General features: G+C 44.0%; 1 protein-coding gene across 5 annotated transcripts in view; it reads left to right on the plus strand.

Annotated features, from left to right (window-relative positions):
* Nucleotides 1-15,367, plus strand: part of PRICKLE2 (prickle planar cell polarity protein 2) — a 301,504-nt gene that overhangs the window by 86,777 nt on the left and 199,360 nt on the right. The window lies entirely within an intron of this gene.

Below are 15,367 nucleotides of genomic sequence, written 5' to 3' on the forward strand. Positions count from 1 at the left end.
GGAAGGACTGAAGGACCCAGCCGGCGAGCTTGCCAGATTCTTGATGGGAAATTTGAGCACTCGGAACAATTAGAGCAAGGTGCTCTGTGTGTACATATTTGCTAGTCTGCACTGGTCTTTTAGGGGGTCAGAGCAATTAACCTTTTTTCCCTTTTAACTAGACATTTGGAAAGAACTTGCAGCATTTCAGGTTTGGAAAGTATGCAGGGAACAGACGTATTTATGTTAAACTCGATACTTGAGTCTTCTTTCCTCCAAAGCAACATGAGTAACTGCCAGTGGGAATTGAGCACTTTGAGTCATGCATTTAGATTAGTCTGGCTTTTCCTGGTGAGTTGATGCCCCTGGAATCTTGGGGTATATGGAAATGTCATTCTTAGCATTTTTCTGAAGTGCTCCTCTCCTAGGCCAACTCGGGGGTGTCGTAATTGAAATGTAGATTACCCATAATATCTCAGCTAATTGAATTATTACTGATACAAATTAGCCCCTTTCAAACTCAAACTTCTCTAAATTCTTTCCTGTTCAAACCTGGTTGGATAGGAAGTTCGGACTGGGATGCAGTTTCATGCTCTGCTAATTTATGGATTTAAGAAGGGACAGCAGATGGAGTCAGCCTAATTAAAGTGAAAATCTAATTAGTCGAGGAAGAGAGAAATTCAGTTCACACTTGTACGGAATTAACAATCGCACCTCCCCCAACCATCTTCCCCTGGCTCCGTTGTTCCGATTTAGAGGCCAAGACTTGCACTCAGTTCCCAGGCTGGCTGCCCTGCCCCCTCTGAGAGGGGTCCAGACTAGAAACTTGACTTTTCCACAGAGAGTATTGAAAAATGTCACGGAGGGCTGCCTTGTGAGTTGGGGACTATGTTAATTATAGCCCAGGACCTGGGGGGACCTTGCTGCGAGGCTACCCATCATTGCACTCATTATTTCTTGAAAATAAAAATATTTCTCTTTTTAACTGCAAGTGGATACAGAATTAGGACTGGGCCAGTCTTAAGAGGGCAGCTGAGCCCCAGCCTCTGACCAGAATCTTCAGAGCTGTTCTTGGGGTGGCCCAGTTATGGGAGTGGCCTCTGATATTTTCAACAGCTTTATTGAGCTATAACCTGAGTACTATATGACACCCATGTAAAGTGTGCAGTTTAACAGACATTAGTGCAGTCACTGAGTTGTGCAACTATCACTGTCAATTCCAGAACATTTTCTTCTCCTGAATTAAAAAACCCATACCCATTAGCAGTCACTCCCGGCTTCCCCCCCAGCCCACCCTCCTCCTGCACTAGGCAATCCCTAATCCACTTCCTTTCCCAGTGGAGTTGCTTATTCTAGACGGTTCATAGAAATGGAATCATACAAGATGTGGTCTTTTGTGACTGGCTTCTTTCATTTAGCTTAATGTTTCAAGGTTCGTCTATGTTATAGCAATTGTTGGTACTTCACACCTTTTTATTGCTACATAACCTTCCGTTGTATGGATATACCACAGTTTCTTTGTTCGAATGTGGTGCATTTGAATAGCTTTCACTTTTAGCTCTAAGGAATAATGCTGCTCTAAGAATTCCAGTACAGGCTTTTGTATGGACATAGGTTTTCTTTTCTCTTGGGTATGTAGCCAAAGGTGGAATTGCTGAGTCAGGTAGTAACCCCATCTATAATATTTTGCGAAATGGTCAGACTGTTCCAAAGTAGAAGTACCTATTTACATTCCCACTAGCAGTGTGTAAAGGTTACCATTTCTCCACATCCTCACCAATACTTGTTATTTTCAGTCATTTGGTTATAATCACCCTAACAGGTGTGGAGTGGTGTCTTGGGTGCTTTTGATTGATGGCTAATGGGGTTGAGTATCTTTTCCTGTGTTTATTGGTGATTGAGAAATATCTATTCAGATACTTCACCCGTTTTCAATTGAGTTATTTATCTTTTTATTGCTGAGTTTTAAGTGTTCTTTGCATATTCTAGATACAAGTCCCATATCAGACATACGTGTTGCAAATATTCTTTTTCATTCTGTCGATTGTCTTTTCACATTCTTCATTATATTTTTTTAGCACAAAAGTTTTAATTGTGATGAAGATGAAGTTATCTATATATATTTTTTGTCACTTGTGATTTGGGGTCATTTGTAAGAAACCATTGCCTATCCCAAGGTTATGAAGATTTACTCTTATGTTTTCTTCTAGGAATTTTATAGTTTTAAGTCTTACATTTAGGTCTATCATCCATTTGGAGTTAATTTTTGTGTATGGTGTGAGGAAGAGGTTCAACTTCTTTATCTGGCATGTGGTTATCCCATTGTCTCCGGACCATTTGTTGAAAAGATTATTATTTCCCCTATTGAATTGTCTTTGCAGGCTTTTCCAAAAATCACTTGACAATAGATACATGAGTTTATTTTGGGGCTTGCAGATCTGTGCCAATAATCTCTATGTCTGCTCTTATGTCAGTACCACACTATTTTTATTGTTGCAACCTTACAGTACATTTTGAAATGGGGAAATTCAAGTCTTCCAACTTTGCTCTTCTATTTCAAGATTGTTTTAGCTATTCTGGGTCCCTTGAATTTCCAAATGAAATTTGTCAGTTTCTTCAAACCAGCCAGTTGACCTATGCCCCAAATTTAAGGTGGTCCTAAGTTTTTAGCTATAGGCAGTAACTCAGGGAAATAGTTCAGAGAGAGCCTAAAGAAAATGGGGGGGTCCTGAGGATAAGCAGCTGACTTCCTGCTATGATGAAAGCAGACACACACACACACACACACACACACACACACACACACCCCTTTCCCTGAGGCTCACATTTATAGGCAGCTCCAATTCTCATTGACCTCCATCATCACTTAGGTTCTGTGCAACTTTGCTACTACGTGTGTGTTGGGAATGGTATAATTATTCTTGTTGTACAGATCATGTGAATATTACATGAGATGGTATAGCTAGTTTATCACACTGTCTAGCACAGAGAGAGTGCTGGATAAATGTTCGCTGTTCCTGCTGTTGTTATTGCTATTGTTTTCATGAGTGAAATCAGTCACCTAGAGAAGACAGTGTGTCCTTAAACAAAACATAGACTTCAGCAATAGATGGACTTCAGTCCTTAGATCTATGACCTAGGAAAGTCTGCTCTCTGCCTGGCCCTTGAAGTCCAGCGCAGTATGCCTCAAAGCTTAGAGTATAAGAATCACTTGGGGATCTTATTAAAATGCAGATTCTGATTCAGTAGGCCTGGGTGCTCCTAAGTGATGTCTTTCTGAGGACCACCTCTGAGGAGTAAGGTGGTAGAAGTCCTAGAGGGCATGCTCAGATAAAGTGTGTTCAAGGTGGCTTCAGACACTTGGGGACAGGCTGGAGGTTGGGAGGCAAGACTGTGTCAAGTAACAGATGAGAGAGGTACACTGTAAGAGTTGGCGTATCTAGTTCCTTACTAATGTGGTAACTTTCCTTTCCCCATGCTGTGTTCTCCAGTAAGCGTTGCCTGAACCAGAGGTCTCCAAACCCTTTTTATTTTTATTTTTAATATATCTGTATTGATTTCAGAGAGAGGAAGGGAGAGGGAGAGAGAGACAGAAACATCAATGACGAGAGAGTCATTGATCGGCTGCCTCCTGCACGCCCCCTGCTGGGGATCGAGCCCAAAACCCAGGCATGTGCCCTGACTGGGAATCAAACCTTGATCTCCTGGATCCTAGGTTGATAGGTTGACGCTCAACCGCTGAGCCACGCCCGGCTGGGCTCCAAACCCTTTCAATTGCACACACTCTCAGTAGAAAATGTTTGAACACAGGCTGCCGAAGTGTGTATATTAACTTATCAATAAATTATACACATACGCTCCTATGATTGGCTAAAAACAGGCTGTTCTTGCTTTGCACAGCAGTATGGGACTGTAAAAATAACAGTGCAAGCTGAAACTTCACGAAGCAATCTTAATAAGCGGGAGGAAAAATTTCAGCTGTACTGTGACCTTTACAATATTTCTCAAAACGGTAAAAGCTCTCTTAGTGTTGGTTATAAATGCATATGGAAATTAGAAAAAAAGTAAAACTAATATTTAGTCCACTGTGATTTAAAACATCAGAAACATTGAGAATTAAAAGGTTTTATTTCTTTGTAGAGCACTTAGGAAGGGTGGCTTGAACGGTGACTCTCTTCCCTTCTCAGAGCTGTGACACAGAGCATGTATCTTTGCTAGGACATGGCAAGGGCTGCACTCCTTTCTGAGTGGTGGTCAGTTTCCATTTTGTGCTATGGTTGTGCATTGTCTCTGGGCGCTCCTTCAGTGTGAACTTCTGTCATGTGTCACTTCCTCTGGGACACATCTTCATTCATTTTTTTGTCACAACTATTTTCCTATTTATGTTAAGTTCGCCTTCAGTGAACTCCTGGGTGCATATCCAGAATCTCCCAGCTCTTGTGCAGCTGTTTCTTCTGTGATTCCATTTGCATTTTATTTGGATTTCACTCCCAGCACGGTCACTTTTTGTTTTTTTTGCTGCACTTTCAATGTTGGCAGCCAGTTCACGCGTTCGTGTACAATGTCACATGGCAATACCTCTGCCATGGAGACAGGAAGGCAGCGCAGCTCCATGCTTCGCTGTCTGTGCGTGGACTGGTCATAGATGCTCAGTGACCGAGCCCTGACAGATTTTGACAGAGGTGACATGATTGGTCACCGATCATAATGTGCCTCTGCTATTTACATAGTGATTTGTGGACTGAAGCAGGGAAGGTTGTGCTTTATGCAAATTACTCACAGTTACCATGCCTTGGAAACTGAAATGTGAACCGTGATGAGAGACTGGTGTTATTTCACTAAACTGGAGTGACTGAGATTTGTGCATAAGAAATTTTGCAAAGTGAAGACTGTAATCCAAAGCATTGTTTATACATAAATCAAGAGTCATCATTAATAATAGTATGTAAAATCCATACTTCAAAGAACCATCTTGACCATTTTGATTTGTTTTTAATCCTTACCTGAGGACATATTTTTATTTATTTTAGGGGGGGGGAGAGAGAGAGAGAGAGAGAAGTGCACCGATCAGTTGCCCCCTCGTGTGCCCCGACCAGGAATCGAACCTGCAGTCTTTTGGTTGGTATATGGGACAGAGCTCCAACCAACTCACCCACCCAGCCATGGCCATTTTGATTTTTTTAAACCAAATTATGGTTAGTTCTCCTTGTTGTTTTATTTACTTTATACTGTCATCAAAGGAGCCCATTCCAGGAGTAGGAGATGCACCAGCTCAGCCATTTCCTCAAGTTCCTGTGCTAGCATTAGACAGTGACACTGAATGGATTTTGTAGTAATCTGCTTAGGTCATTTGTAAAACTTAGCTCAAGTAATACCAGATATCCACAATTGCATAAATCCATTTAACCTGGCAAACTCAATAATATGTCACATTGTGCTAACACTTAATCCTCAGCATCCCCAATGTCAACTGTCCCCTGCTGACACTGCTACCCTTCTCTCAGGGTGTTGTCCATGCTGCTTAGGAGGCATGTCACGTAGTCATCTGACAGCAAAATCAAGCGAGCCCTGGTGTCAAGCCACATCTTAAATAACGGTAAAGTTTACTCCCCTAAGTTTTAAGTAAAAATCAACTTAAACTCTAATATTGTCACTAAGTCACTGTGGAGACCACAAGCCTAACATTCTAGTGCTAGTTGTATTTGAGTTTTGCCCCAGCTAAGGGGAAGGGCCCTAATGTCAGGATGGTGATTGGCACTTGACGGTCCCGGAAGGCAGTGCTCTCAATTCTTATTGCACAGTAGATTCACCTGGGGAATTTTCAAAAGTGCCAATGCTGGAGTTCCCACTCCAGACCCTTTATTTATTTTATTTATTATCATTATTATTATTTTTAATCCTTACCCAAGGATATTTTTTCTCCATTGATTTTCAGAGAGAGTAGAAGGGATGGGGGAGGGGGGAGAGAGAGAGAAACATCCATGTGCGAGACACATCTACTGGTTGCCTCCTGAACAGACCCCGACTGGGGCCTGGGATCAAACCTGCAACATAGGTACGTGCTCTTGACTGGGAATCGGACCTGTGACCCTTTGGTGCATGGGCTGATGCTCTAACCATTGAGCAACACCGGCCAGGGCATTCCAGACCCTTTAAATAAAAGTCTCTGGCTGGGGGACACAAGAATGTGTGTGTGTGTGTGTGTGTGTGTGTGTGTGTGTGTGTTTTTAAATATGTCTTTATTGATTTCAGAGAGAGGAAGGGAGAGGGAGAAGGAGAGATAGAAACATCAGTGATGAGAGAGCCACTGATTAGCTGCCTCCTGCACACCCCCCTCTGGGGATTGAGCCTGCAACCTGGGCATGCGCCCTGACTGGGAATGGAACCTTGATCTCCTGGATAATAGAGCGATGCTCAACCACTGAGCCACACTGGCCAGGCAAGAATGTATGTATATTTTACAGCTCATAGTTTGTTCTAATGCATAGGTAAGATTGGAAAACTGTAGCCTCAAGGAGAAGACCTTCCCTCTACTGCCAATCTTGAAGGATTTTGTATATATATATGTTGTATAGATATCAAGGTACCCCCTCTGGCAAGCAGCCTTTGTCCTGCCATCCTAGTGACATATGTTTGCCAAAGAAGGTGCCTCTTGCAGTCACTTAGACCTCAGTAGAAGGGGTTAGCTAAGCATGCAGCCCTTGCTGGTGGCTCTGCCCTCCAAGGATGACTGTAGTTGTAGGCGCGTCCTGCAAATGCTGGAGTGGGCCAAGGCTTCCTTACAGAGAGGTTGGCCTTAGCCTTTCATCTGGAGCTTGTTCTGCAGTTTAAAATGAAAGGGCTTACTGGACATCCCAGTAGATGTAGCTGACACAGTGACCATATACCCAAAGATTGTGTCGCCCCTTTGAGAAGTTCTGAAGCAAACGAGGCCCAGTTAGCCCCAAAGGGTAAGGGTCAGAGATACCCAAGAAAGACAGAGCTGCTTTTCATACACAGAAATGCAAAGAGGTTGATTGGGTTGTTGAAGGCCTAATGACAAACGTGCTACTGAGCTAGGATTTTGGTCCCCAATTCCCGCCCCTTCTGGACCTGTTTAACGCAGAGTATGGTCTGAGATCCACCTGTATCTGAAGAACCAGGGAGTCTATGGAAACTCAGATGCCTGAGCTCCTCCCTAAGGTTGAATCACAAGGGGTGGCAGGGAGCCTGGGGATCTGCATTTTATCAGGCTCTCTTGGGTATATGCTCATTAAGGCAAGCTAAAAGCTAAAGTTGTAGAATCACTGTCCTGGCTGCAGATGCCACCATGCAGTGGTCTTCACCCTCCATGCCCTTGCACATAAAGTTGTAGAATTTGAAGAATAAATGGGAAAGGTTCCTAGTGTGCTTGTAGGACTGAGATTTATATATTGAATACTTGTCCAAAAGAATGACCATCTTTCTTTGTTAAGAGCAGTACTATAAGACCTGAGATATTAAGTAGAAAGGCCTGAGATATTCATTATGCGTATAAGTGCATTGGAGTTACCTAAAGTATAATTAATGGGCATCCAGAACCATAACTGTCCATCAGGCACCAAGCTCTGCACGCCCTGCAGAGGGATGCAGGAGCTTTATCGTCAAACAGATCCAGGGTAAAATTTTGCCTTCGCTGCTTGTTAGTCGTATGAAATTGGACAAGTTATTTAAACTCTCTGAGTCTCAGTTTCCTGATCCAAAAATGATGCTAGTTATATCAGTCTTGAAGGGCTACTGGGAAGAGGAAATGAAAAAATAAATACAAAGAACTCAGTGAAAGGGGTACTATTTCTAGCCTAGAACTGACATACTGTTTTTCTACTTTTGGGGCAATCAGATCATTTTTCAACTGTGTTGACTGAAGAAAACCTTAGGTGAACTCTTCTGTAAGGGACAAAGATTTGTGGAAACTGGCAACCCCCACAAAGCCTTCACCCTGCCTTTGACATTATTATGTGGTTATAATGTGGTGAGAGGTACAAAGAACGTGTGTTAAGAGGGAGGTACAAAGAAACACAAGATGATGTCTTTTTTATACAGAAGTAGCTCACAAATCCAGTTGGGGAGAAGAGAGCGATAATAATATCCTTGCTTTTGTTGGATTTTCCCTTCAGTTTCCAGCGTGGTTTTACATTCTATCCTGCGGCAGTCTGAGGGTAGGTAGGGCAGCTAGGATTATGCGCACCCCCCCACTCCACAGGTGAGGAGCCTGAGACCCGAGGGCTTTGGACTTGATCATTGCAATTAATACTCGAACTGAATTCTGCCTCTTTCTCCCCATGAAGCAATCAGAGAACACAGAGCCTTGTGGCGAACGACCAGGACTATAGCTTAGGGTTTTGATGGATTGCTTCTCTTACACCAGGCCTTTGCATGCCCTGTTGGCAGGGCCAGCATTTGACCTGTGCTGATTTCTGAACTGGGCCGTGAGGAGTAGGGGCTCTGGAGTTACTTACTGGTCTTCTTTTTGTCACCTCTCTCTGCTTTGTCATTTCCATTCCATGTCAAGTGTGTAAAGGCGCATACCACTGGCTGCAGCTCATCTCCTTCGCGCTGACGTGAAAATAATTAAACATGTGTAAAGTCAGCATATCTGTCTTATAAATGTTTTTAGAAAATGGGTTTCTTGTTGAAATTGGATTTACTGCTGGAATCAAGAATGCAGTAACTATTTTAAGGAATTCACTTATGCTTGTTAAAAAAATCTGTCTTTTATTTTATTTTCTTAGAGAGAGAGGAAGGGACAAGGAGAGAGAGAGAAACATTGATGTGAGAGTGAAACATCAATCAGCTGCTTCTGGCGCCCACCCTGACCGGGGATCTGGGATCGAGCCTGCAACCCGGGCATGTACCCCGACCTGGAATCCAACTGGCAAACTTTTGGTGGATGGGGCCACATCCAGCCAACTGACCCACACCGGCCAGGGCAAAAATCTATCTTTTAATATGTAAAATAGACCTAGGGCTGCTTACCCACCTGAGAGTAGAATCCTGGGGCTTTAATTAGTAAATATTTTGGTAAGGGCCAGACACGGGCGGCAGCTTCAGCATCATTATTTTTATTACCGTCACCATCACCTGACTTTGTTCTTCCTCATCATTTTCACCGTCAGCACCACACACGGCTCCCTTATATAATGACTGACTTCAAGGGCACAGAAGCAGGTTTTTAATAAGCTCCAAACCTTTTTCCTCCCCTCCTCCCAACTCCCTTTCCATTTTTGTTGCTGTGGGATTTGGCAACCCAGTTTAATTTATGATGAGAAGACACTCTGGAAAATTGAAATGAGATAACGTGAGTTGATTGGGGGGAAAAAATAACTTCGTTTTAACTCTTGAAGCAGAAGACATCAAGCTCCCTAATTCCTTTCGTCCTTGAACACAGAGCATCAGCCACGGAGCGCACCTGTGCCGAGTTCTAAAATGAATCCCTGGCAGCCGTTGCCAGAGTAGCAATTAGACAATTAAAGCAAAATTTCACCTGCAGAGGCAGACTGCAAAATACTGGCAGTTTGACCTTCCACACTTTGGAATGAGGTAAATAATCCGTGGGAGAGGGGATGATGTCATTGGCATTGGCAGGGAAGTCAGGCGGCGCTGTGGCTCTCGCTGACCTCCACGGCCTGGGGGTGCTGGGCGCAGTGTGTAATTCAGCTCTTTCCTGCCTGCCTCTCATCTGTGATAGAGGCACAGTACACTTTCCTTCCTCCTTGTAGAGTTGTAAATAACCAAGGCAATCTCCCAGCCCATCACCCTGCTGGGTTTGTTTTTTAGAGAGTCAACATAGCTGGGAAGATGTTTTTGATTATTTAGTTATTTTTTTTGTCTTCTCCACTCTCCTCCACTCCCTCCCCCCAAATGTAACCTCCACAGAGAGAGAGACACTCTCATTTCTCTTGCTTATCTCTCTGTGCCTGGCTCCCATAATGGCCTCTGGAGTGGAGCAAGTGCTCCATACATATTTGCTGCATAAATGTGTTAAAATGCTTTGGATACATACAGCAGAAATCACAAGGCAACAGCCTAAAGGCCAAATTTGGCTTGCTAGCTTGTTTTTGTTGTTGTTGTTGGCTTGTACAGTATTGTTAAAAATATTGAATTAGTGGCCAGCATTTAAATATGGTGAGCCTTCATACAGACGACCACACTTCTGGCTTCTCTGAAATTCAATCAGAAGATCTGGAACAGCCTTAGGAGAGGCAGGAGAGTCTAACAGTGATTCTCAAAGTGTGCTCCTTGCATCAGCAGAATCGGCATCACCGGAGAATCATTAGAAATGTAAAGCCTCGGCCCTTCCCCTCCCCTGGCCTGCTGAATCACCTGCAATTTTTTTTTTTAATAAGCCCTCCAGGTGATTCTGATGCACCTTAAAGCTTGACAGCCACTTGCTGCCCTTAGAGGTCAAAGACAGTGACTGTAAGGTGTGGATGATGACAGGACCTTCCTCCTGGGGTTAGGAGGGTTAAATGAGTTCGTGTATGGAAAGCCCTTAGACCCTTAGAGTAATAATTTAACAAATGTTACCTGCTGTTAAGATGGCTGTAGGCAGCGGAGACTGAGCGAGCAGCTGCCTGCTGTAGATGCCACCTTAGCTGGACACCACCCAACATGCTGCCCTCCGTCATGTGACTTGCTTGGCCCCTGGGGGCATTTAGGTTGTCATCCCTGACTGAAGCAGCTTTCTCAGTGTCAGCAGGGACTCCCACAGCCTCCCATCAGAGTTGTAGTATGTATTGCGTGCCAGCTTTGTACCAAGCAGTAAGCTAGGCTCTTGGCATATTTTATTCTCTCCTATTTCCCAGCAGCCCTACAAAGTCAATATTGTTATACTCACTTTGCAGATGAAGAACTGGCAGTTCAGAGAGGTTAAGTAATTTGCCTAAAGCCACACAGCTGGTAACTGGCAGAGCAGGGATCCAACCCAGGTATTTGTTTTCTCTTCTCCTGTGTCCCCAAAACGGAACACATGCCACAGCAGTTTACAGAGTATTTCATGTGGCATTGAGATGTTTCCAGGTGGTGAGGAAGATGGTTTTGGTTATTGTACAAATTCTATACTAAGTAAAAATGAAGCACGTAGTGAAAAGTTAATGCATTTTTAATTCTCCCACAAACTGAGGGGAAAGCCTGAGTTGGTGCTGGTAGGTCTTGTTTTTTTTCCAGTGTAATTCCAGTTTAATAATCTCTAAGAGCAAATGTTTTAGTTTTATTAATTGCAGATGTATTTTGACGGCTGGCATAAACAGACCAGGAAAGGAAAGTCTGTACTTATATTGGCACTTAAAAACAGGAGCATCTAAAAATACATTTCTCTTTATATTGAAGCATAATTGAATTAAATGCCAAATTTTTTATTTAACTATTTCTGAGGGAACTCTTGTTAAAATGGTTTATCAAGGGTAACCAGCACAGGTTCTGACCCCAGGGAGGTGTGCAGTACAGGTTTGAAGACCTAAGGTGCTTCATGTTGTCTCCAGTTTTCTCAAAGGGCACAGTGTTTAGCCTGATCTATGATTCTAGGTCATTAACTAACGGGTCTTTGGCACCCCTCTGTTTCTTGTAATTTCTCCCTTTTTCTTAAACAAAATGAGAGTTAGCCACAGGCTCATGGTCTTTGATGGACAAGTGTGTCTAGTAAAATTGAATATGTTTTAAATTTTATTTTTTCCGAGGTATTTTCCATTTATGGAAAGTAAAAATAGTTTTCATATGTAATTATTGTATAAAACTCCCTTTTCAAATAGATTTAGTTTAATGAAGCAAGGAGCCAGTTAAAGCTATGTTGAATAAATAATATTGAAGGTGGTCTGGATGCGGCATCTGTCAGGGGGGTGGGACGTAATTGACAGACATTTAGAAACGACTCTCCTGCTATCATGCAAAGAAGGACGCCTGCCTTTCCGGCCGACAAGGGCCTTGGGCCTCTGCTTAGACCTTGGAGGGTCTGTTGCCAGTTCTTCTCTCTGCGCTCTGGCAGCCTGCCCTCCCCGTTTCCCTAAAGCTACGGCTGACGGCCAAGGCCTGCTGGAAAGTCAAGCCTGACATGGAGAGGTGGATGGGGTAGGAGTCTGCTAACCCAAGCCAGGGAGCCAGTGGGCGCTTTGGGAACTGGAGCTTGGGTCCTACTCTCCCAGGGCAGAGACCAAGGTTGTGTGACTCAGTGACTCACTCAGACCTGCTCCACCCGCAAGTAGGTGTTTAATTGACGAAGGGATCCCGACAGGCATCGGTGCTGGGAGAAGGTGGACGGGCGTGGGGGATGGGTGTGGTCTTGCTGCTGCTTGTAACTTGAAATCTGCTGCCCGAACTCTGAGAAAGAAAAGAGCAACCTCAGGTTCCTCCCAGAGAACAAGCAGCTTGCCTGGTAGTTAAGTCTTCAGGGTGGGCCACGGGAGAGCTGCATTAGATTCCTGGGTCTCCCAGTTGCAAGCATTTGACTTTGAGCAAGTCTTTTAACTTCCCTTTATCTATAAAGTGGGGATGGCATATCGGATAATTAAGTTGATGAGAGCAAAGGATGTCACACAGAACCTAGAGTGCAGTGGGAATGATTATTGTTGGAAATGGAGCTAGAGCGGGTGAAAGGGTGCTAACGTTATGTTCATCCCACCAAAAACGCTGACAGCCAGCATGCTGCCCTGGGGTCACCATTTGGTCATTTTTAGGCTTCCCTAGAGAAACATATCTATAGCTGTCTATCTATCTATCTATAGAGAGACTGATTTAGATGTATGGATTGATTTTAAGGAATTGGTTCAGGCAGCTCCGTGGAGGCTGGCAAGTCCAAAATCTGCGAGGTGGGCTGGCAGGCTGGAGGCCCAGGGAAGAGTTGCAGTTCCTGGTCTGAAGGCAGTCTGCTGGCAGAATTTCCTCTTCTTCCAGGGAGGTCAGTCTTTTCTAGTAACGCCTTCAACGGATTGCTTGAAATCTATCCACCTTTTAGAAGGTAATTTGCTTTACTCAAAGTCCAAGATACCTTTATAAAAATACATAGGATTGTATTTGACCAAATATCTGCATACCATGACCTAGCCAAGTTGACACATAAACTTAACTGTCATAGATAAGGTTTCCTGCCATTGGTGGCCATCAGGAGACTCAGTAGTGGAACTCTATTGAGTTCTTTTGTGTTAGGCAGGATTCTGTGCATGACAAGAGGCAGAATGCTAATTCAGACTGGCCTACGAGAACAAAGGGGTGGGTGGGAACAATCACTGACTCAGTAGCTTGAGCTGTCAGGTGTTCCAGCTTCTAGATCAGGGTCCCATATCATATGAGGACCTCTCTCATTTTCATGCAAGTATTCCCCTTGTGGTCGCTAGATTGCTCACAGCTACTCTGGGCTTAAAATCTTCACAGTTTCTTTTTCTTCTCAGGACTTACAACAGAAATCCTGGGCCTGAATCTCATTGACCCAGTTAGGTCACGTGCCCGTTCCTGAACCAATCACTGCAGCAAGGGCAAGGAATGCACTGATTGGCCTAGACCAGGGCGTGGGGCCTCCTCTGGAACTGAGCTTCAGCACCACCCAAAGCCAGTGGACTGGCGCACAGAGAAGAGCGATTCCCTGTGGGAAGGCAGATGGCTGTTTCCAGAAGGAGGCGGGCAGGTTGCTGGAGGGGCTGCAGCATCGCACGACGACTCCTGCCTTTCGCAGGCAACTCTCTCCTCCTCCCCACCTGTCCCGGTGCTTTCCTCTTTTCCTCCTCTCTCCTTCTCAGCACATAAACCACTTTCTGTCCCTTTAAAAACCTGGCTCTTTCTTTTCTAATTTTGAAACTCCCAATTCATCTAAGAAAGCAGATGCTTCAGGAGCAGGCTGCCTGAGATGGCAGTTTGGAGCCCGATCCTGTACGTGTGATCGCTGCCCAGGGACAGTTTGGTACCCGCTAATCACTCAGCGCTTATGCTCCCGGTGTGGGCGGATGGAACTGAGTGACTGGGTGCTAACTGATGCTGCGAAGAAGGCAGGTTACGCGTCCTGTGTCTTTTCTTTGTCCACTTAGCCAGAGGTCTACATCAGGGCATTTAGAAGGGGAACCAAGTAAGGACTTGTAGGAGCTGTAGTAGACACGAAGAAATCGCATGCTAGACAGATCAAAGATTGGGGGGGAAGCGGCCTGCAATCACTTTTCGAGGTCATAATTGTGTGTGTATATATATACACACACACTTAAGGCAGCTTTATCGAGATATAATTCACATACCATACAATTTATTCATTGTAAGCGTACAGCTCTTGGCTTTTGCAGATTCACAGGGTTGTGAACCCGTCAGTAAAACCTAATTTAGAACATTTCACCCTCCCTAAAGGAAGCCCCACACCAGTTAGCAGTGCCTCTCCATTCTCCTCTTCATCCAGGTCCCTAGCAACCACTAATCTACTTCTTCTCCCTATAAATTTGAATAATCTGAGCATTTCGTATAAACGGAATCATACATTCTGTAGTGTTTGTGATTGGCTTCGGGCGCTTAGCACAGTGTTTTCAAGGTTCACCCTTATTGTTGCATGTATCAGTGTGTCATTCCTTTTTATTGCTGAATAATTTTCTGCTGTATGGATATACCACAGCCGATGGATATTTGGATTGTTTCCACTTTTGGGCTTTTAGGGATAGTGCCGCCATGAACATTTGTGTACAGTATTAGTGTTACATATATTTTCATTTCTCTGGGTATATGCCTAGGAGAGAAATGGGATTGCCAAGCCATAGGGTAACTCTGTGCTTAATTTTGAGGACTGCTGAGCCGTTTTCCAAAGCATCTGCACCATTTTATAGTCCACCAGCAAAGTGTGGGGTTGCAGTTTCTCCTCAACTTCTTTAACATTGTATCGCGTCTTTTTGATTATTACCATTCTAGTGGGTGGGAAGTGGTGTCTCGTTGTGTTTTGTTTTTTATTCTCACCTAAGGATATTTTTCCATTGCTTTTCAGAGAGAGTGGAGGGAGAGAGAACAGACAGACAGACAGGCAGAAACATTGATGTGAGAGAGAGACATGGATTGGTTGCCTCCTTGCACACCTGCAGCTGAGGTACATGCTCTTGGTCAGAATCGAGCCTGGGACCCTTCATTCAGTCCAAGGGCCAACACTCTAACCACTGAGCCTTGTGGTTTTGATTAGCATTTTCCCAGTGGCTAATGGTACTGGGTATCTTTTCATGGGCTCATTGCCCATTTGTATATTTCTTTAGGTTTTGCCTATTTTCTAATTGGGTTGCCTTTTTCTTGTTAAGTTCTTTATATAGTCTATCTGCAAACACTTTTGACATAGGTTGTTGGGGTCCTGAGAAGCCTTGACTTTTAACAGCCTCTGGGTTAATGAGACTATTTTATTCAAGCCTGAAGGGAAATCAAGGGATGGACT

Source organism: Miniopterus schreibersii, assembly GCF_964146895.1.
Source record: "Miniopterus schreibersii genome assembly, chromosome: 15".
In the NCBI taxonomy this organism is placed as follows: domain Eukaryota; kingdom Metazoa; phylum Chordata; class Mammalia; order Chiroptera; family Miniopteridae; genus Miniopterus; species Miniopterus schreibersii.